The sequence below is a fragment of the Gopherus evgoodei genome, chromosome 12 (genome assembly GCF_007399415.2).
Source record: "Gopherus evgoodei ecotype Sinaloan lineage chromosome 12, rGopEvg1_v1.p, whole genome shotgun sequence".
Classification (NCBI taxonomy): Eukaryota; Metazoa; Chordata; order Testudines; family Testudinidae; genus Gopherus; species Gopherus evgoodei.
Genome location: NC_044333.1, coordinates 27,826,902 through 27,840,237, shown reverse-complemented (window position 1 = coordinate 27,840,237; position 13,336 = coordinate 27,826,902). Strand labels below are relative to the sequence as shown.

General features: G+C 38.4%; 1 protein-coding gene across 3 annotated transcripts in view; it reads right to left on the bottom strand.

Annotated features, from left to right (window-relative positions):
• The window catches only part of CDH11 (cadherin 11), a 95,994-nt gene that overhangs the window by 36,544 nt on the left and 46,114 nt on the right, over positions 1-13,336 (bottom strand). The window contains exon 2 of one of the 3 annotated variants that reach the window (XM_030581891.1): positions 11,627-11,751. The exons of 1 other annotated variant lie outside the window; for it this stretch is intronic. The gene's annotated coding sequence lies outside the window, so the exon portion shown is untranslated. Of the gene's footprint in view, positions 1-6,508; positions 6,593-11,626; positions 11,752-13,336 lie in introns of those variants that run through there. One more of the 3 variants, XM_030581893.1, reaches the window with a different exon arrangement.

Below are 13,336 nucleotides of genomic sequence, written 5' to 3'. Positions count from 1 at the left end.
CTGTCACTCTGGCTACATTTAGATGTGTATCGATATAATTCTTTTAACCTGGCTTGTTCAATGTAGTCTCCACTATCACACTTCACTTCCTCAATTCTTAAAGGTCTACATTTTAGCAACATTTGCTCTGGCTGAGAAATCCTGATAAGGCTCCCTTCAGAAAGTGCCTGTCCGGTTCTGACACTGACCAGAAGGACTCAGACCCCTGCCTTTTCAGTATTCCCAGCCCTTTGGACCTTAGGCAGGCAGGAACAAAAAAATGTGGATCTCACTCTTGTTTCCTGGAGTGCTGCCAAAAAACTCAGTTAGGAGATAGACATGTAAATATCACAAGACAGACCGACCATCCAACCATTTGGGCCCATCAATCTGTAAATAAAATTAATATTTTTCATATGAATCACACACTTCCAAAAAAGGAAAAAATAATTAGTATGTTTTTTCCACTGGTTTTAGTCTGACCTAATCCTATTTAACATATAATATAAAAGGGACACTATCATATCCCACATATCACTACTGTTTGGCTACTGGTTCCTGACCAATTACAGATGATTAAATCTCTATTATTTGATAGAAATCTAGTCCAGACCAGACCTATTTGGGGTTTTTGGTTGGTTATAGTCAAGACAATGCAAGTATTCTAGAATTTCACTGTGACTATATGATTAACATTTAAATGCCTTCAAGCTCAAATTCCTCTTGTATAAAAGTCCCAGTTAACCAAGGTGATATCTCAAACCCAGAGGGGCAAGATCAGAAACTACACAGGGGAATTTGCAACAAAAGTTCACCCAATATTTCTAGTTCTTTAAAGAGACCATCATTATTTAGAGTAATTCCTGAAGCTCTAAGTCAATTAAAGTTAGACACCTTAAGGAGGTAATATTTTGGGATAAAATATTTTAGCTTTGGCCCTGATCTCAATGAATTCAAAGGTAAATCTCCTATGGTGCAGAATCATCCCTGTACCGCTGTGTTGTCAACTTGGGCCAGAATCTCATTTCACTAAAGCCCCTTTAGACTGCCAAAGATGGGAAAAGGTGAATAAGACTACCTTATTAGTGGAATACTATTGGTTCTGAAATGACAGAAGGAAAATTACCTTCCAGCATATGTCAGCCTACTGTCATAAAAGAAGGGCACTTGTGATGAAGAAGCACAAAAAGAATCTAACACCTGAATGGTACATCACAACTCTTTTTCTGACATTCCAGGTTTGAGACCAGACCAGCAAGAGGTTGTGTTATGCTTGTCCTATAACCCTGGGTACCTTGAAAATATTCTGCTGCTGTAGCTCCCTGACAGGATACAAGCATGCACCCAGTGTCTGTGTGATAAACAGCTATGGTTCAGCGCTCTGACTCCAGAAGCCTACTTGTTACACCACAGCCACATTCTGATCTCCACCAGTTACTACTAGACACGTGACCCCAACACATCCCAAAACAGTCCGCCCTAAAGTGTCCAGCTCTTTCCTGGATCACTCAGAAATAATAAGGTCCATTTGTGCCTTTAAAGAGTCAATACCCAACAGCTTACCACATTAACCGGAGTCAACAACTACTTCAATTCAAACACAGGACAGCTTGGTTTAAATTAAACTTAAAACATGTTTATTAACCACAGCTTAAGGGATGCTAATAAAAGTAATAAACATAGAGATGATTACAAGGAAATAGAAGTGAAAACACAGATCTATAAGTCTAAAACTTAATCTGGCAAGGTAGAATATTTGGTTAAGATAGCTCTCATCAATTATTCTTTGTCCAGTATGGCTGATTGTGTCTCAGTCAGGACTTTCCAAGGAAGTATGAGGAGCATGTTTCCCTTTTCATCGTACATAAAAGATAAAGAGGAGTCTCTCTCTGTTCCATATATTCTCAAAGAATTCCCAAAGAACCATCAAAGTTAGGAAGGCCTTCTGGGGATTCAGTCTCCTGTCTCTCAGTGGCATGCAGAAGCCAAGTTACTTCTCTGTCTCTTGAGTTCAAGCTCAAGACAACCACCACTGGTTTGCTTGAAAACTTTGTTTATGGATAATATGTAAATCCAGGTAAAGCCAAATTCTTTTGTCTAGGACAGACTTGTGTATCACCTTTACAGAGGCTAGGCTGTTTTCTTTAACATGTTCTAGGAACATCATACAGAGGAATTTTATAACTTCACAAATAAGGATTAACACATGCATTTTACAATGATATTAATGACTAATGTATTGTTAGTTTTCAAACTATATCTTACAAGGCATATTTTGCACAAACATCATTGCAGTAGTGCATGGGGTATGAACACAGAGGCTGCTTAAGATCACAACCTTCTTCCACCAAGCCGACAGTCTCTTCTCTGTGCAATCACTGTGCTGCTGGGAATCAAAGGGCTAAGGAAGGGCTACAGTGTAGGCCAGTTATGGGCAACCTGCGGCCCACGGGCCAAACGCGGCCCATCTGGGTCATCTGCTGGCGGGCTGCAAGACAGTGTTTACATTGACCACCCACAGCTTCCAGTGGCCACGGTTTGCTGTTCCCAGCCGATAGGAGCTGCAGGAAGGCGAACTTCGACCACTGGAAGCTGTGGTCGGCCGTGCCTGCAGCTGGTCAATGTGAACACTGTCTCACAGCCCACCAGTGGATTACTCTGACAGGCCACAGGTTGCCTACCTCTAATATAGGCAGTATGAAAGGCTGGGTCTGAGGATTTTTCAAAGACCATGGGAACATCTGTGTGACTAGTTGGCCACATTTCTTGTTTGAAAGCAAAGTCTTTTGGAGTGGGCACTGCCTTGAAAACTTCACATGGAGTTATTGAGGCAGTTTTCCCATCCCAGGGATTTTCCTTTGGAAAGTGGTGGTGATAAGCTTTTCATCCTGAATTACAAATGGATAACTGAGTTCAGAATTAACCCAAAGAGGAGAAATGTATATTTTAAAACAAGCAAGAATTTTATCCCATAGTTCTATGTAGATAAGATATTCATTTATATTTATACATTCACATTTCCCAATCTATATATGTATATATTAGATATACAATGTATAACTACTTCAGGTAGGAGCTCTGCGTAGTTCAAAAACCTGTATCTTACATTACAAGATAAAAGATATTATCTCACCTACCTTTTCTATCTAAAATATACAGATTTATACAGCTATATAACTTCACACTTCACCTGGAATGGTCTCTTGCAATGTGTTAACTCCTTATCTGTTCCAACTTGTCTTTAGCTTTGAAACCCTTGTACCTTTCCTAGACGTGAATTCTATTCATGAGTAAGTTTATCAGAGTCCGTCTCCTGAGTGACTTTATTTCTCCCCAAAGCAACACACAGAAATACTTTAATGAAGTAACTGTTATTAAAGTGACCTACACTGCAGGTTCATGACAATGGTACATGCTAATTCTGCTGTAAAGAATCTTTCTTAGGGCCCAGTTCTGTAGCTCCTCAATATTTAAATGAGAGTTTAACCTGAGTAAGAAAAGGGCCACCAAAGAGCACATATGAGGATATCCTAACAGCACTGGGCATTTTCTACACTTTTTCTTAATACAGTGTTAAAAGAAATGTTAATTGTTCTATTCTCTACTGATAAATGTCACTATTAAAATATTTTTGTATTTCTTCTACATTTATTAAACAGGAACCCATTTTTTAAATAACCATAACTTGCTAAAGGGATATAATTGAATAAGAGAGGGACTCAGCAGCTCAAGTTAAGTCCATTGCAGGCCCCTTGAATACTGTACTATTTTGTTTATGTTGCAAGAATGCAGCAGAGCAGCACTAACTGCTGGGCTATTGGCTGTGCAGTGACAGAGCCTAACAAAGACTCTGTTGTGGTATCCTTGGAACAATTTGTGCATTGTGATTCATCAAAAGAAAGGGAACCTCCTGGGACAGTGTTTTTCTCTCCTGTGTTTTTAGGAGAGAAGGGAGCAGTAGCCCCTGTGAAAATTTAAATAAAACAAAAAAGTAGCAAGATTTGCAGTTAGCATCTAATCCCTGAACGTGGAAATCAACAAAAGACCAGTGTGCCCCAAATGAGATTATTTGCACAACATTAACAAACTGACAAATATAGAGATTTTTTTTCTTGTTTCCAAGTTAATTCAGTTCTAGTAGTCTTAGGTGACACCTGTAACTATAGTAGGCAGAACTCAGAGAGAAGAGTAACTTTTTTATTTTTATTTTTTTAGCTGGCAATATATCTGTTTGGTTCACTATAACCTCAAACAACGTATACAATTAATAGATAATAATCATAATTCAAACAAGTCAAGTTGGCTAGGAGGCCTCTCAGTAACCCTTCTTGTTGGAGTCTGTGCGCAGTCATGGTACCAGACACAAGAGAGGAGAAGCAGAAATACATGGCTTTCCACCAGAAATCATTTGTCTCCAGTATCAGGGAGTGTGGTTACAAATGATCTCTTCTGATAAATATGTTGTCTTCGTAAGGGTGGGGGTGGCAGTAGTTCCAGCCAATACTCATGGCAGAGCCCACCTGCCATCTGCCAGACACAGAAGGCACACACCACCTTATGGATAATTTGTTAATCTCACTTAACAACCTTTTTATAGATTACACATTCCTATATTTCATTTTCAACACAAATTAGGCTCAGTTTCTTGGGCCCTTCCAAAATCCAACTGCCTTCAGTAGACAGTTGTGTCCCTTAACCTAAAATGACAGTCAAAATGTAATTCTAAATGTATCATAGAATCTATATTGTGTGAAATTTCCTTTGAAAATGGAGTTCATGGCATTGCTGTGACAACACTCATTTATTCCTATTGAAATATATTTCTACTGCACTGGCCAGTGAGTGAGGGGATGGAGCCACGACTGTGCCTATTCCCTTCCCACTTGCTCTGGGTGTTCACAGGGGATCATCCAATTAACAGTTTAGCTCTCCTTGGTTAATATATTCACTTCCAACATACATTATGTTTATTATTGTGTTTTCAAAATTTAATGAAATATGTAATTTCTATTAGGGTAAAAGCTACATACTAGTCTTTTGTAGAAGTTCCAAAATACTACTTTTATGGACCTTTCAGGTATCTCAGACATACAGCTTTTTCTTGCAAAGGACTAGACGGACAGGCTTTGCCTAAAACCTTGGAACAAACCTTCATTTATGAGCTAGGGAAATCATTTTTATCCCACTCCATGAATTCAGTGGGCTGCCACAGGCCAGTCATCATCTGTTGTTGTTTCCCTGCAACCCTTGTGCCATTAATTTTTCTTTTTAATGAACTGTCCAGTCTAGTTTAGCTATGGGAACTATGATGGAGCTGCAGTATAAATGGTTTATGTCGTGCCTTTGTCAAAAACCTTTTCCCTACAGCACTAGAATATAATTGAAAAGCCGTTTCAAAATAAAATAGCTGAATGGTTGCAAATGCAGGTTGTCAAGAATCAAGTGGGAAAACCCTGTTTCAGAAATGCATTCTATTAGATTTTACCAATCCCTGATCTGTGTGATTTACAAATTAGTAAAACTGCAAACATCACGGGGTTTGCAAGGTCTATTAGTGTGAATTTCTGAAAGATTCCTGAATATATTTTAAAGAAGTTGTTCTTTAATTATGACTAACAATGCAATAATTGATCTTGGTAAATGTCTCAAGTGAATTAAACGTACATGCTGTACAGTGTGTAGTGTTCTTTCTAATATGAAGCAAAGTGTCAGACCTGAGGCAGCAAATTAGCTTCTAGGAGCAATTCAAGGTATTGTTTATTATCTATGAAGCCCTAAATGGCTGAGGACATAGCAGACTCTGAGAAATCATCCCTCTTTATGCCCTATCACAGCAGTTATGATTGGATGGGACATATTGCTACTGAAAGTCCCTAGGCCTGAGCTTTTGGGGACTAAGTGCAATCTTGGTGATAAGGAGGGGCTGCTCTATGCTTTAGAAATGACTTCTAGCAGTCTCTTAGATCACATGACTTCCTCCCTTTAGGACATGATGCAAGATGCATAGCTTTCATTTCATTTTTCTTTGATCATATTTTTCTAGTTCATGGATGGCTTGGAGCAGTATTTCTTTATTATCTAGTATTGGGTAATATTAATAGTATCAGTATATCATGCATGTGTTTCACTATATAATGACATCATGTTTTTTTTGAAACTATCCATTGTGGAAATGTGAAAGGGACCATTATGGAAACATTAGTTTACCAATAGTAAAGGCTGAAGTTAGCTTTTTCCAAAAAACTATGTAATAAAATAAGTAGGCTTGGTTGAAAACTTTTCATAGAAACATTTTTGACAGAAAATTTGATTTCTGATTAAACAAGGTTTTTTTTTTACAAAAGGTGTTTGCTTTCTGTACACTTTGATTTTTTTTGTCAAAAATAAAATAAATGCCCCAAAAAAGAGTTTTCATTTTTTTGTCTGAAAAACAAGTATTTTGACTTGGATATGCTGCTGTGCAGCCTGATTGGCAGTAGAGTTTAGTTGCCCCATGTCCCCATTCTCCTTGAGGGGTCAGGCTCTTTACCTGGACTTTATTTCCTACGAAGCATTGTGGATTCCCTCTTTGACTCAGCCACGGCAATGCATCATGGTAGTCCTATGCTTGCAGTGCATAATAGGAGATGATGTCCAATCAGGGATCCCAGCCCAGAAGACACTGGGAACATGACACATGCAAAACTGTAATTCACAGAAGGCACTGCGGCTGCTCAGGCAGATGCTGAGATCAGTTTTGAAATGACTTGAAACAAAATATTTAGTTTCTGGTCAACCTGACCTGAAGTTAAATATTTTGATTTATTTTTTTCAACAGAAAATCTAAAAATGTGGGGTGAAATCAACATTTCACTATGGAAAATATCAATGTAACAGAAATAACATTTTCCATCCAAAAAAAAAAAACATTCACAGAAAAATCTTACCCAGCTCTAGTAGGAGTTAACATGATTGTGAGAAACAGTGTAATGTGAACATATTTTCTTCTCACCATGTTTTTCGTGGTTTTACTACACATAGAAAAACTATGCTACTGATATTTTCTTTCGTAATGCTTCAAGCAAGATAAATAAATTGTCCCACATTCCTTTGAGCTGTATTTCCAAAGATGTTACTTTAGCCCAAGCAATGCCTGATGTCAATGTTTACACATTTAGATCCCAACTTGTCAAACTGTGCATGCACTTTCAAATTAGCATAAACCAATTTATGCTTTTGAAAATCTGGTCAATAGGCCTTGCTCCAGCAAGACTTTTTCATATGTGTTGAACTGTAACAGGGGAGGGGAGGAGGGCATGGATCAGCATTCATATCATACTCCCAGTCAATACCAAGCCCAGAGGATGAAATTCGGTGATGAATGCTGATCATGTGCCACCTGGGGCATATTGTGCATATGCTAAGAAGCATGTGAGCAGTTCCAATGGACTATTTGCACGACTTAAGTTACTAATGTCCTTCAATGTTTTATTGGATCATACCCTTAATATACAACTGAAGTCACCTAATTCTGCCTAAATGACAAGTATTTATGTAATCGAGATTTTTCTTTATATACTGAATATAGAAGACTACATTTGGACAGCGTGTGTCTAAATATGTGCTGGACACATATTAATGGATATATCTTTGCCTTTATGTTACAGGGTTCTGTAGATTCTTACTTAAATACTCCAAACATGGCAGCTCAGAATATTGAACTAGACTCTCTAGACTTGACTCATGAGAATTCATAAAGAAAGGTTTATGAAAACTGTGTAAATTACTGCTACATTAAAAAACAGAAGGGTAAACATGGGATTTTCTTGTGTGTAATGTGAAGCAGATTGTGAGAGGCACAGTGTATTATGTATGAATATATTAGGTCACATTCAAATTCACTTATGAGAGGGTGAACATTTTAAATATATGAAATCTGGCCTTTTTTTCATGTGCATTCATACCAAAAAGATGTTAAACAATTTCCTGACAAGATCATACATTTGGGACCCTCTGTTTTTTTCCTGTCACAGTCTATGGTTTACAATACATATGAGCACTAAAAAGATGTATATGTGACCTGCCTGCTTTATATTAGAACAGTGAATTCATAAATATAGTGGGGGTACTGAATTTTTTTCTATCAGTGTGAGAGATACTATTTGTATCCATTTGGGGCATGAAAGAATCCCAGTGAATTCAGTGAGCACAGATTAGGGTCTTTAATTTCAGGAAATGATTCTCAAACTAATTTAATCTTCCCTTCAAAAGGAAAGGAACATTTCAAGTGTATCTACTGCCCTCTGCCCTTGAAATGTGAGTGCATAATTCCAATAAATGACATGCAAAAATGAACAAGAAAATTTATAGCCAACAGAACCAAACCAAGCAACACCAATGGCAACTACTCAGGACTTTGGAAGATGCATCTAAATTACACACAGATTTACAAAACACAAGATACGTGCATAACCATAATGAATGTGGCACAGAAGATCCTGCAGTTTCTCAATACGTGCAGAGGAGTCCACTATACTGGAAAAATACTCCAGTGTCACGTATGATGGCTTTAGGGCAGCTTTCTGATGGAAGGCTGACACAAAACTGCCCTAAGAATTCAGAAAATTTGGTACAAGATATAGACACACAGTAGAATCCCATTTATCCAACGCTCCATTATCTGGCTCTGTGTATTAACCGAAGAACCAGTGTACACAGGTCCAAAAGCAGGTGATCTCGCCTGTGGCCACTAGACAGCATTGCAGCATCACACTTTCCCATCCTCCGGGCTATCCAAATTTTTGAGTGTCCAATCTGTCCCCAGTCCCAATTAGATTGGATAAGTGGGATTCTGTAGTATATAAAATGATGACATAAACCTAATGAGACCCCCCCAACCTCACAATGGAGTTGTGAAGATTAATTAGTTCACTTTTGCATGGTGTTTGGAATATGCTGCTCCCTGGGCAGCTCTTACCACTACCTGGCTCTGGCCTCTGGTCTGCCTACGGCACTGGGCCTCAGGGGGAAGAGGAGGAGCAGGGCCATGGAAGGGGCAGGCTCCTGCATGTGTCTCAATTTTGCATTTTTAAAAGGTGGTCACCCTAACTGATTTGCAGAGCAGAAGAGGAAAGCCAGTCCCCAGGCAGAGTGGGCCAGGTTTGTATTATTTGACTACGCTGATTACAGCTCCAGTTTGCTGCTTTGTTTCAATAATCATAATTGTACATGCATATTTTACCTTGGTTACTGTTGATGATTTAGATCAGTGTTTCCCAAACTGGGGTCACTGCTTGAACAAGGAAAGCCCCTGGCGGGCCAGTCCAGTTTGTTTACCTGCCGCATTCGCAGGTCCGGCTGATCACGGCTCCCACTGGCCGCGGTTTGCTGCTTCAGGCCAATGGGAGCTGCTGGTAGCTGCACGGGCCTGGGGACGTACTGGCCACTGCATCCATTGGCCTGCGGCGGCGAATGGCAGCCACTTTGAACTGCGATCGGCCAAACCTGCGAACGCGGCAGATAAACAAACAGGCACAGCCCACCAGGGGCTTTCCCTGCACAAGCGGCGTCCCAAGTTTGGGAAACACTGATTTAGATATTGCATTTCTGAATAGATGCAGTAGGAGTGAAATTATTTAAGAAAAAAATCCTCCAAAATGAAACAGAGAATTTAAGAACTATCTGGACACAGGGGTTTACATGACAATCAACAAAAATTGTGTTTTTTCATTCTCTTTGCAGCTTCCTTTACAGAGAGACAATGCAAATACCTTACAGTGGACATCCTAAAATCACGGTGTAGCAAGTCTTTCATAAATGATTACATCTCTAACTTCCCTAACTCTGAAATGGAAAAGCACTTAGCGAAACCAATGGGGCAGCTTTCAGTGTAAGATGTTGCTTAATTTGAGTTAATTTAGATTTGGGTCCCACATTAACAGTTCTAAGTTTCTTCTTTACTTTTCCCAAGCGCACGTGGTTGGCGTTTTGTCCCCATCCAAGACTGTCATTAAAATAAAATCTGCTTGTGAGTGTAGCTCTGAGACAAGAATGAAAAGAGCAGGAGTAGGCCTAGACTAGTCTAAGAAGCCAGAATGAGAAGCGGTGCCAAACTGAAAAGAAAGCAGAGTAGACTTTATTCAGAACCTTAGTGATGTGAACACTAAAGTTAAACTACTGGCATAAATGTGCATAGAGAGCCCAATCTGCCTTCCCACTAAATCACTGGCCTACCTCCCACTGATGAGCAGGGGAGAAGATTTGGGCCCATAATTAAGACAAGGTTGGGGGGTTTATTTGTTTGATGGTGGTGGTTTTTGCATGCATGCAAATCATGCAGCCCTTACTCAGGCTAAACTCTAACTTCACTGAGAATTTTGCCTGACTAAGTACTGAGTCTGGATGGTAACATTTGGCCATTGAGTTTTAATAAATAAGAAGCGCGTTAGACAAATATATAGAATAGCTTCTTCCTAGTTTGAAGGTGAAGAGGCCTATAGATTTACTAAAGAAATTAAATGGAGTGGTGTCAGTTTATCAGTTGAAATCATTCTATTGCAACTTGATACTAATTGCTGCAGTCTACACCTTAATGACTCAGCAAATGTTGGACATGCATATCTATGTAGCTGTTCATAAGGATATTGTAGTGTTTTGTCCATTTGGCTGCCAGAAATTAGATCATCATCATTCAAGGACATTTCCACAGAAATGAAGTATCTGTCAAGCAGGACTTTAGTGTACTGAATATAAAAATATGTAAATTAATCAGATAGCTTCAGAGTTTTAATATCACAGTCTTGTAGACTTTTATAAACATCACAGTTCAAAAGGGATCTTACATCTGATGCTGCTATAAGTGACACTACTTATCTGTTATTTATCACAGATTTGATAACTGATCCATTACAGAAGATAATGGATATTTCTGTCTAAGAATTCTCACCTCTGAGGAATCCCTTGTTTCATCGGTAGATCAGAAAAGCACAGAATGTGAGAGGTTAAAGACTGATAATAAAATTATGGTAGAAGAATAATAGAACAATTTTTTGAAGTCTGAGGTTTACCCCATCACCCTGTCTCCACATTTTCAGCAGCATTTTTCAGTTAAGCCTCACAGTGAACAACAAAACCTTTTGCAGCACAAGTATGAATGGCTGTTACAAGATTAGTGACATTACATGAAATGGTACAGGTGAAAAATAAATACAAAAGTTGGTCATCAATGCAGACTTAGAAAAACAGCAACACAGAGCCCATTTTTGGATTAATGTAATATGATTACTCTCATTGTTTTGGAAAATTCCTGACTACAGCTTACCATCACCCCAACCCAGCAGTGCTAAATTCCTTTTTGTGTGTCCTTAAGAAGAGCTATGATGTTATAAACATGAATGAGCATGATCTGAATAGTGCAGCTTGTCAAACAGTGTGTTACAGGATAATCACAGGAAGATGCTCAGTGTCCTAAGGCACCAGCTCTCTGAGTGTCACTGAAGACCGGTGGACCCACCCTATGAAAACTTTGAGAAAATCTGGCAACAAATTGGCTTAAACAAGAGGTTACTAATTGTTGACATGCCACAGTGTATATATGGAGCAACAAAAAGAGAGCAACATATCCCTAAATTGTCAATTATAACCTCATGAAGTCAGACGTCTTACTCACCTTCACCCACTGGAAACTTGTTGCCAATTTATGTAACATATTCCACCCATTTGAATGGCCACTTAATGAGTCTGTGTTGACAATGCAGATTTTCTGCTGCCACTTATCCGATATTTCAGCTCTTGCTGCAAAGAATGAAAAGTTCATTTGAAATCAAAAGCAACATTACAGTCACAATAAGAGGGGGAAAACAAACACGCAAACAACAAACGCTAACTTTATGTTACCCCAACAGCTCAGTGGGATTTTGGAGACAAAAGAATATCTATAGACCAGGATAGAATTTACAAGTAACTTTTACCCATATAGACCCATTATTGGAAGAATGTTCCCATAATTAAAGTGCTGAAGGCCATGTCAATATCCCTTCACATCTTTCTCTCTACCTCCTAGACAAATATAATCTCATGAAAGAAAATATGCTCTGGGAACATTATCCAGAGCGAGACACTTGTATGGGGGAAAAAAGCAATAACCCAGCTACAGTCACATGTCAGGTATCATCAGCCAACAAGATGTGCTTCCAGCATCTCTAAGTGCTCTAAGGCACATTACAAATCAGATAGTTTAGAATTGTGACAGAATAAGGAAAAGAGGAAACTGTCTCTAGAGTAGTAGAACTATATGTCCATGATAAGAGCTACAGTTGTATTGGGAATGTGAAAATTGGCAGAGGGTGGCTCTCCTATTTTTCAGGTTTATGAAGCACTTCTTTCCTTGGGTCGGTGGTCCTGGGAGGTTCCTTCATACAACAAGAAAATTAACTTTATTTTCAGGACTATAAACCACATTATTTTATAATGTGTACATTGCAAAATGTGTATTTTGTTTCTACTAAATTTCCAAGCCTACAGGTTATCTTCTTGTTGCTGCTATATACTTAGGCTTGTCAGAATTCCACTTTTTTTGAATAAATTTGACAGAATATTTTGATGTTTATTTTTAAGCATTTTTTCTATTTTTATTTATTTAAATTTTCACAGTTGAAGGATATTATGGGCGGGTCAGACCTTAATTATGTAATGACAGCAGACATTGAGATTCAAAAAGTTAAAACACAAATCATGAATATCACGTCAATATATATAAATATATAAATATCCTTAAATCAAACTAAGTTCTCAAGCTGCATTCTTCCTTCTTTGTCTATCTTTATATTCTGATTATTATTGAAGGAAATACTTTTTTGCTGGTTTATGTGTGTGTAGTTTGAAATTTATGTTTACCAAAATTTACTGATAAAAAATTAATCTTTTCAAGCCTATATACACACACACACACACACATATAGATGGAAGCATAGCCTGGTATTTAAAACCAGTTATTTTCAGCTACTTGCCTTCCCACTTTACAGTTTACATTTATAAGGAACAAGTAATCACAAGGTGAAGGAAGGCATGAGTATTCCTGTTCTAACACTTAATAACTAAATAGGGGAAATAAAAGTAGCTGGGAATTAAAAACCAAAACCAAAACTAAAACAGGAGTTTACAGGCCTAAGCCATTCTAAAGGTGCTATAAAATTTATTCACAACAGACACATAGAGTCTCAGGCACCTAAAAGAGCTCCTCAGGCTTTTTAGTTGAATAATTGAAGGATTTCACAATGTTTGCCCTTTTTTTTCTCTTGGAAGGTGATGGATCAGCCTTTTCCTAAGGGCACTCATCACGTACAGTTTTTTCTTGACATTTCTTCTATTCCTTGGAGAG